Source organism: Octopus bimaculoides, chromosome 2 (genome assembly GCF_001194135.2).
Source record: "Octopus bimaculoides isolate UCB-OBI-ISO-001 chromosome 2, ASM119413v2, whole genome shotgun sequence".
Lineage (NCBI taxonomy): Eukaryota > Metazoa > Mollusca > Cephalopoda > Octopoda > Octopodidae > Octopus > Octopus bimaculoides.
Window position 1 is genome coordinate 84,817,470 of NC_068982.1, and position 9,582 is coordinate 84,827,051.

Consider the following 9,582-nt stretch of genomic DNA (forward strand, 5'->3'; position numbering starts at 1 on the left):
ATATATATATATATATATATATATATATAATATCTCCTAGAAGAAGGCTAACCTGTATATAAAACTCGCTGCTCTACTGAGCCGAGTATCTTGCACTTTCCTTGCCTCTGAGCTCATTGGTATTGCTTGTGGTGAGTCGTCGCGTTGTGCAAACCGCGCTCGACTTCAAACCTTTGTACTGGCATTGCCGACACTCTTGTTAGCGATGATCACGCTCGTCTAACGAGTACATAACCATCACACATACACATCCATGTTTAGGTAGTCACGATTTCCAGAACAGTATGGGACAATTGGATTTCCCCATTTCGAAATATCACGAAACTGCACGCTTCACCATTCATTACCTTGCACATTCAAGGGATAGTTGTAAATACTTCGTGGTTCCCGATGTCACAGCACATTAACTTAACTAAGCACCCGCGCGAGCGCGCACATACACATATGTGTGTGTTTATGTGTAAATCTGTACATGTGTATGTGTGTTACATGAATCTGTGTAAGCATAAACTATATGTATGTCTAATGATAATTTCAGAGATAGGAGTAAATGATGGATACAAGATGGGAATATATACTGTAGTCAGTCCAACAATAGTGATAGAAACGACAACAGTGATGACGAAAAATAAATCAATACTTACTCCTTCGTGAAAAGTGAATTTTGTTGAATAGAGCAACGCTGTTGACGGTTAGATTTAACCAAACACCAACTTCATAATCACACGTAGTAGAACAAGTTGTAAAAGGATGGTTGTAGTTTTGTTACATCATATTACCAGATATGTTCGTAATATTTTGAAAGAACGGTTCAATAAAATTATATTTCAAAATTGAAGAAGCAAGTCAGAATTGTTTCTTGTTGATAGTGTTGATGTAAGTTATTTTCTTTATTTCAACTTCCCTTTCGTCTGTTTGTCTTTATCTCTTTACGGGATACTGACAAAAAAAAATTGTTCTCTCATTGGACCCAGCAACGTTAAAATGATAAAATAACAGTGAGGCGTCTTTGTGTCTGAATGTGGGCGGGGAATGGAATCAGATTAGGACACTTAGAATTATCTCCCCTTAGCACACTGTTGGAAATATGTGCAATTACTGCAAGCGTGTTGATTGCTGTAAACATTTGATATTTTAAACATTTATTAGTTTTTGCAAACATATATTTGCCATTGTAAACATGTATCTACAAATGTAAAATATATTGGCTATTGTGAACGTGTATTACCCATTGTAAATACGAATAGGTTAATATAAACTGTTAGACCAGCTATTTTCTCACTATCCAAAACCATTTGACTTGAAATCCCTCGTTCTTATTATTGTCCCTCCCCATTCACATTTTACCTTTACTCCACCACCATACATCTCTCACTCTCCGCGTGTACTATAACTTACCTCGACCCCCACACTCTTCCAACCTACATGCCAATACATCATCTTTTTCTCATCCATCCCCTGAATGCTGTATCATTGGTGCAATTCTGCTGCACTTCACCCTTTTCTGTACTGTCAGCTAACACCTATTCTCCCCTACCTTTCCCCTAATTCATATGTATTATCAATCACCCCTCCGCCCTTGTTCATTATTCACTACATCCACCTTTCAACCCTATCCAATTTCCATACTCATCGGCTACACTTCCCTACTTTCTCTCCAATGTATATTTATCAACCTACCATCACCCCTTGTTCATTTATTATATTCATCCCCTTATCCATTCCCCATCTCTAACCATCCCTCACTTTTGCTATATATTTTTGTAACATCTACCCACCCACACTTCCTGTTCTGCCTCCACTCCTATTCATCTTCTGGTACCTTCATGATCCACCCTGACACTTCAGCACTACCTTCTTTATTTCTCTTTCCAGTTCCACCCCAGATACTTCCACCCTTTCTTCAATAATGTGAGTAGCCATGTAGCTCCTCTACAGCAAAAACCTGTTCTGTTCTGGTTCCTTCATACATTAACCCCTCATTTCCTAGCATAAAGTTGCCTCACTCAATCAAAGGGATCTTAGTCTTGCAAGCTCCATGACAACCTCACTAGTGCTGGTGCCACAAAAAAACTATTCAGCCATTGTAAAGAAGATAGTATTAGGAAGGGTATCCAGCCATCAAAACCATGCCAAAGCAGTCATTAGAGAAGTTGTTAGGCTTGTCAGATCCTGTCAAATCAGCCAGCCATTTTAATATCCATGAAAGATGGATATTGAGAGATGATGATTAAATACTTTGATTCATATTGTATAATAGTGCACAATCTTAAAAATAAATCACAGAGGTACCATAATTATTATAGAAATAAATGGCTTGATACAATTATTTATTAATGGAGGTTATAAAATTAACACTGAACTTGAGAATAGTCAGCCATGTGAAATCCTACAAATTTATATTTTTTATTGAAACTTAACACACCAGTGATCTTTAATGTCTAACTATATCATACAATGAATGAACAATTAAAGTATTGTAATACTATTTACATATGTTAGAGAATGATTGAGTCTAGGATTGACATATTAGTAGTCTTGGTTGGAAGCACTGTTTGCTAGTAATGGTGCTATGACAAATGTTTATCAATAAACTTGCTAGAATAAACATGCTATCATTAAAATTATGGGGTGATCTAATTTTTTCAGTGTATCCCCTCTATTTTTAAAGGGGTTGGATGTGAACTGAGAGATTTTTGCTGTTATTTCTAGCATGTGAAAATGGTGATGTAGAGGCTCCATGTTATAATAAAGTAAACTGGAAATTGTTGGTAATAGTTACTTAGTCATGTAATAGCACAGACAAAATATTTTAAAATAAATCTCAATTATTTCAAAATTATCTTCATTTATTCAATGTTTGAGTGGTGCAAGTGCAATAAACGTTTTTAAAAATCATAATTAATGGAGCACAAGTTTCAATTTAGGTGGCAGAAGTAAAACACAAAGGAAATAAAACTTCGTGCAAAGTGTACAATGTTGAAATGCAAAATTGATTTAATAAATTATACTTATTCAACTAAACAAAAAAGTCTGTTGTAATAAACTCAGATTCAACAAACTATTGAAACAGTTTTCCCAAGTAACAAAATTAGGACTACTGTTAGCAGAGTTTGTCATGTAAGTTTTCATAGCATTGATCACGCAGAAGTTATCAATAAAATGAGCATTTATCATTATTTGCAGCTGATGTAATTCTGTACTGAAAATATTGCTATTCCTCCCTCGTTAATGAAAATTAAAATTCTAGATATAAGTAATCGGAAAATTTCCTTCATTTCAGATAAGTCATCTGACAGCATTTGTGAAAAACATTTATGCTTGAATACTATCAATTAAATTAGAAACAACTTACACTATGTGTGTATGTGTGTATACATTCCTACCTACATATATACATACATACATACACACGCACACACACATATATACATATATATATATACATGCACATACATACCTACGTACATATACACATATATATATATATCATCATCATCATCATCATCTTTTAACATTCGTTTTCCATGCCTAGTGAGTGGATTTAGTAGATGGAAACTGAAAGAAGCCTGTTGTATATATATATGTATCTATTTGTGTGTATCCTTGTGTCTGTCCCCCACTACCATTTGACAACCGGTGTTGGTGTGTTTATGTCCCCATAACTTAGTGATTTGATAAAAATGCTTAGCAGCATTCTGAGTAAAAAATCTGCAGAGTTTAACTTTGCCTTTCATCTGTTTGGGGTCAATAAAGTAAGTACTAATTGAGCACTGGGGACCACATTTTTTCCTATTAGCATTACTTTTATACATGTATTGTATAGCATAAATGCTTGTATAGCTGAAAGACCTTCTAAGTATGCAAGTACTTGTCATTTATTATATGTTTATTCTTTTAATACTATTATTGCTTTTTCATTTTATATATTTTCTTGTTCTTCTCTATTGGTTGTTACCTGTCTTACTCTGTCCTTCATGTTCACTCATTCATACCTCAGTAACTTTATGCTGCTGAATTGAACAATATTATTATCAAGGCATTGAAATTGTGGTGCTTTTTGATTGATAACTGATGTGGAGTGAGTATGTCTCATCTTTTGTGTTTTTTTTTTCCTATTTTCCATATGTTCCATCAGTGTCTTCCTGTGCCACATTTTACTATGTTTTATATTAGGTGTGCAACTATGAGAGACCATTAAAGTGTGCCTGTTGAACATTTTTCTGTACTTCAGTGTCTGTGAAAAATACTTGCCTGCTTCTAAGGAATGTCCTACTTTCACAAGTCTTAATATTAGGAGAAAATAGAGGTGTGAACTAAATGGCCCTACGGTAGTTTTTGTCTTTGTTGGGCAAGGCTGAAGCATATAACTAATACTGTCCTTGAAAATGCTAGCAGCCAGGGCTTCATTATATATATAAAAAAAATTATTTCCCTCACTCCCGGTCCATATACATATCCACAAATATAATCTTCATCCCACTTTCTACCCCTAAAATCTCTCTCTTTCTTACCTTTACTGCTTCACCTTCCCTACTTACAAATACACATGAGACAGCTTTTATTTTAATGACTGGATGGGTTAAATTCAGACTTCACATATTGTCTGTGATTTTCCAGGGTTTTTTCCTTTACAGTCTTTCACCAAAGATTCTGTGACTTGCTAGTCAAATGCCTTCAATACAAAAGAGCTGAAGCTAAACATTTTCAATCAGTCATGTCTGATGAGTATTTAATTGACCTTCCATTATAGGGACGATTAATTATTTATGAAACTCCACAGTACACTTTGAAAAGTAGTGGTGTTAGAAAGTCTGGTGCAGCCCCTGGCCATACCAGCTCCCATCAAGCCATCCAGCCTATGACAGCATGGAAAACAGATCTTTTATCTTTTGTCTTTTATTCTTTTACTTGTTTCAGGCATTTGATGGCAGCCTTGTGGGCACCCCCTTGAAGGGTTTTAGTTGAACAAATCAACCCCAGGGCTTATTTTTTTTAAGCCAAGTATTTATTCCATCAGTCTTTTTTGTCAAATCGCTAAGTTATGGGAACATAAACACACCAACACCAGTTTTCAAATAGTAGTGGAGGACAAACACAGACACAAAGACACATACACACATACAGTGATGCCATTTAATTTAAAAACACTAGTATACTAATGCTAAAATGGCATTTCTTATATATTCAAGTTGTAAATTGTGAATTAAGATGTATATCAAGATAAAGAAAATTTCATGAGCGTTAATATAGTATATAACTTTACAGTGTAACCTCAACATATTAATTTTAAGTTAAAAATAAATCTTTACCATAATTTAGAGTTTCCATTTAATTTAAGAACAATTTGTAAAATTTCGTTTTTTTACTTTAAAAAGTTTATTCTGAGATCAACAAAAAAGCAATAAGCTCACACAGTCAGTATTTGCTTGCGTATCCAAAATTACTTAATACTGCTTTGCATCTGCAAAACATAGAATTGTTCGGATTATTTATCAGTTCCTGAAATTTTTTCCCAATTTTGGCTGATAACGTTTTAAAAAAATCATCCTTATTCTGTGGTTTACTACTTTGCACAGCTCTACTCAACCTTTCCCAAAGATTTTTGATGGGATTTAGGTCAGGCGACTATGCCAGCTACTGCATCAACTGAACTCGCTTAGACCTAATGTAATCTCTGACTAGGTGCAAGATGTGTTTCGGGTCATCATGCTGGAAAGTCCAAGATTGGACCAAATGCTTTCAGGTGTATGGAAGCATAGTCTTATCCAATATTTCTAGATAGGACTCACTATCCATAATGCCCTTGATTCAGATTACAGGACCGATACCTTTTCCAGACATGCACCCCCACACCATCACACTTCCAACACCATGCTTAATTATAGATTAGATGCATTCTGGATGATATTCTTCACCTATACGCCTTCTTACATACTGCTATCACTGATGAATAAGTTGAACGTTGATTTGTCTGACCACAACACATTCAACCAATCTGCCAGACTCCAATTCAAAAGCTCTTTTGTGAACTGCATTCAGGCATGTCAATTTTTTAAAGAAATGTATGGCTTTTTGCTAGAGACTCTTCCTAGAAGTCCAAATTCTTTGAGACGTTTTTTTATGGTGGGCACTCCAATGGTAAGTCCATATTTTTGCCTACTTTCTTTTAAAATGTCAACAATGGTCATTTTTCGTTTTTTTTTTAGGGACAGTCAATGAATGTATCTATCCATTCTTGCCATTGTTTTTCTTGGTTACCCCGGCAAAGTCAACCTCGACAGAATTTTAACTCAGAACATAAAGACAGGTGAAATACCACTAAGCATTTTGCTCAGTGTGCTAATGATTCTGCCAGCACACTACCTTAATAATAATAATTTATACATTTACTTTTAATTCCAACCACCCGACGATGACATCACATTTTGTATATGACTGTGTATCTGTCTGTGAATGCATGTGTATCAGTGTGCATATGTCTCAGTATGTGTGTCTTTCTGCGTTAGGTATGTTATTAAACACATTATATGTATGTGAGGGCTGGTCAGTGTCAATACGAAATTTTATTTTCATTTCGCTTAAAACAATATAACATTTCATAGAGATAATCTTTCTATTTATGGAGATGTACTTGAATAGCAAGTGACTTGATATAAGATTGTGTGCTCGGAACATATATATATATATATATGTATAAATATATAAAAGGATAAAGAGAACAATGGTAAAGTTAGAAATATATATATATATATAAAACTTTCGATGGATGCCAGTGCCCCTGGACTGGCTCTTGTGCAGGTGGCACATAAAAGACACCATTTCGAGCGTGGCCGTTTTCGTGCAGGTGACACGTAAAAGCACCCACTACACTCTCTGAGTGGTTGGCGTTAGGAAGGGCATCCAGCTGTAGAAACTCTGCCAAATTAGATTGGAGCCTGGTGTAGCCATCCGGTTGCACCAGTCTTCAGTCAAATCGTCCAACCCATGCTAGCATGGAAAGCAGACGTTAAACGATGATGATGATGATGATGATATGTGTGTGTGTGTGTCATAATGTAATTTTTGAGGATTAAAACAATGCAACATTGGCACTAGTTCCGTATTATGTATCAAAACTCAAAGAATAACAGTGAAAGAATAACATCTATATTGTAATGTGATATAGTTTCACTTTTATACTTTTACCTTTAATTCTAACCACCACCATGATGACACATTTCATATATGACTGTGTACCTGTCTGTGAATGCATGTGTGTGAGTGTATGAGTGTGTATATGTTTCACAGTGTGTGTGTCTTTCTGCGTTAGGTATGTTATTAAACACACTATATGTATGTGAGAGCTGGTCAGTGTCAATACGAAATTTCATTTTCATTTCGATTAAAACAATATAACATTTCATAGAGACAATCTTTCTATTGTCAACAGGACATTTTATACCACAATGACATCACATTTTGTATATGACTGTGTATCTATCTGTGAGTGTATGTGTGTAGGTGTATGAGTGTGTATATGTCTCATAGTGTGTGTCTTTCCGCATCGGGTACGTTATTAAACATACACATACATATGTAATGACTGACATGCATGAATGTATGTCTCTGTGTGGCTATCTTAGTACACATATGTGAGTGTATGTCAGGAACATTTCATACCACAAAGACATCACATTTTGTATATGAGTATGTATATGTCTATGAGTGCGCTTGTTTCTGCGTCACAAATGTTACTAAACACACACACACACACACACCTTCACATACATATACATATGTGACAACTGACATGCCTGAATGCATGTATGTGAGTTCTAGAAAAAAACAATGAGGTGGTAAGGTCCAAGGTATATATAAAAATACACATTTACTGTTCCATTACCAGTTAATAATTATCGCAGCAGTTGCAAGGTAATTACAATTACATATTTACCCTTACATTAAGAAATTTATCCTATATATATATATAATTCTTTGTCTCTCTCTGTAATGATTATTGTGCTATTTGTTGTTAAATTAGCAGTTCCATGCAAGTGCTTCTATTTTGTTAATTTACACTACATACAAAAATACAGAGATACTATATTCATACCATGCAGTAAGCCATTATGCCTTATTTTTTCAAGTAATTCATCACTACATATTCTCATGTGACCGCATAGGCTCACTTTATGTTTCTTATTCTACAGTCACACCAGCAATCCGATGTCAACCCTTCACCTTCTGCAACATTTCAGCAGTTCACTTCCCCGTTGCCGTCTCCCATAGCAGCCCATTTTGAGAATGTACCCATTTACGTACAATATCTCCATTATACCTCCATTCATTTGATTGTCAACCATACGATGGGTTGTGTTAGACACAGCACTGACCACCTCAAAAGTGAGTATATCCACTGACAGCTTTTTGGTGAGTTCAAAAATTACATATCCCACCACTCTCAAATTTTCCATGATAGGCTAGGACATGGAGTCCTCAAAATGGATGTATTACATGTCACTTAGTCGAATTAGACCATCGTTTACTCCACAATTTTGTCATCAATACTGCACTTTCCCATATCACCTGTATTATAGAACATAACTATAATATATATATACAAACTACACCATTTTAATCCAGAGCAATGCCGGGTATCTCTGCTAGTAAAAATAATAATAATAATGGTTTCAAATTTTGTCACAAGGGCAGCCATTTTGGGGGAAGGGTTAATCGTTTACATCAACCCCAGTGTTTCACTGGTACTTGGTTTATTGATTCCAAAAGGATGAAAGGCAAAGTTGATCTCAGCAGAATTTGAACTCAGAATATACAGACAGGCAAAATACCACAAAGCATTTAACCCAGCATGCTAAAAGTTCTGCCAGCTTGCCACCTTAATAATAATAATAATAATAATAATAATAAATGTCCTGATACAATACCAGGCACTAGCTCTCATAGCTTCTGGTCTTAACTGATTGGAAGTGTTGTTATGTACATGTTTTGTCTTGGCATAAAAGATGGGCTACAGCAAATATTCTGCTCAATACCACAGATTTGCTTGTCAGTTGTGTGACCTCAAGCAGTTTGAGCATGTCTCTTGGTGGCTGATGTTATGTACATCCCTGATCATGAGCAAACGTAGTGGGGGAGCATCAGCCATGAGTTGAGAGGAATTCTTTGGAGTTTGAATAATTCACTTGTGGAAGCATGGGTGTTTTGTTCGACATCCTTAAACAACCATTATTCAGGATCCTTTTGAACAGGATGGGCTCCTCAGCTTCAAGAAAATTCTAACTGGCCTCACCTGCAAGGTCATGTGCTGTTTATCTTGATACGAGATCACCATGTTGCGCACATTGGGTTTCATATATTTGTACCCTAGAGTCACTTTTATGGCGTGTGCTACTCTCTCATTCAATAATAATAATAATAATAATAGTAGTAGTAGTAGTAGTAGTAGTAGTAGTAGTAGTAGTAGGTAATCTTCAAGTTTAGGGGGGTAAAAAAAGTAAATAAAAATATTCAAGGGAAATAACTGAACGACCTACCATTATTATCCGTTTTCTTTTAGCTGTTTATAAATAAATCACACAC

The 9,582-nt window shown here is 35.3% G+C and overlaps 1 protein-coding gene across 5 annotated transcripts in view; it reads right to left on the reverse strand.

Annotated features, from left to right (window-relative positions):
* The window catches only part of LOC106870969 (diacylglycerol kinase epsilon), a 223,298-nt gene that overhangs the window by 189,306 nt on the left and 24,410 nt on the right, over positions 1–9,582 (reverse strand). For 2 of the 5 annotated variants that reach the window (XM_052978391.1, XM_052978392.1), the window contains exon 1: positions 645–1,173. The exons of 1 other annotated variant lie outside the window; for it this stretch is intronic. The gene's annotated coding sequence lies outside the window, so the exon portion shown is untranslated. Of the gene's footprint in view, positions 1–644; positions 1,186–9,582 lie in introns of those variants that run through there. 2 more of the 5 variants (XR_008267175.1, XM_052978395.1) reach the window with 2 other exon arrangements.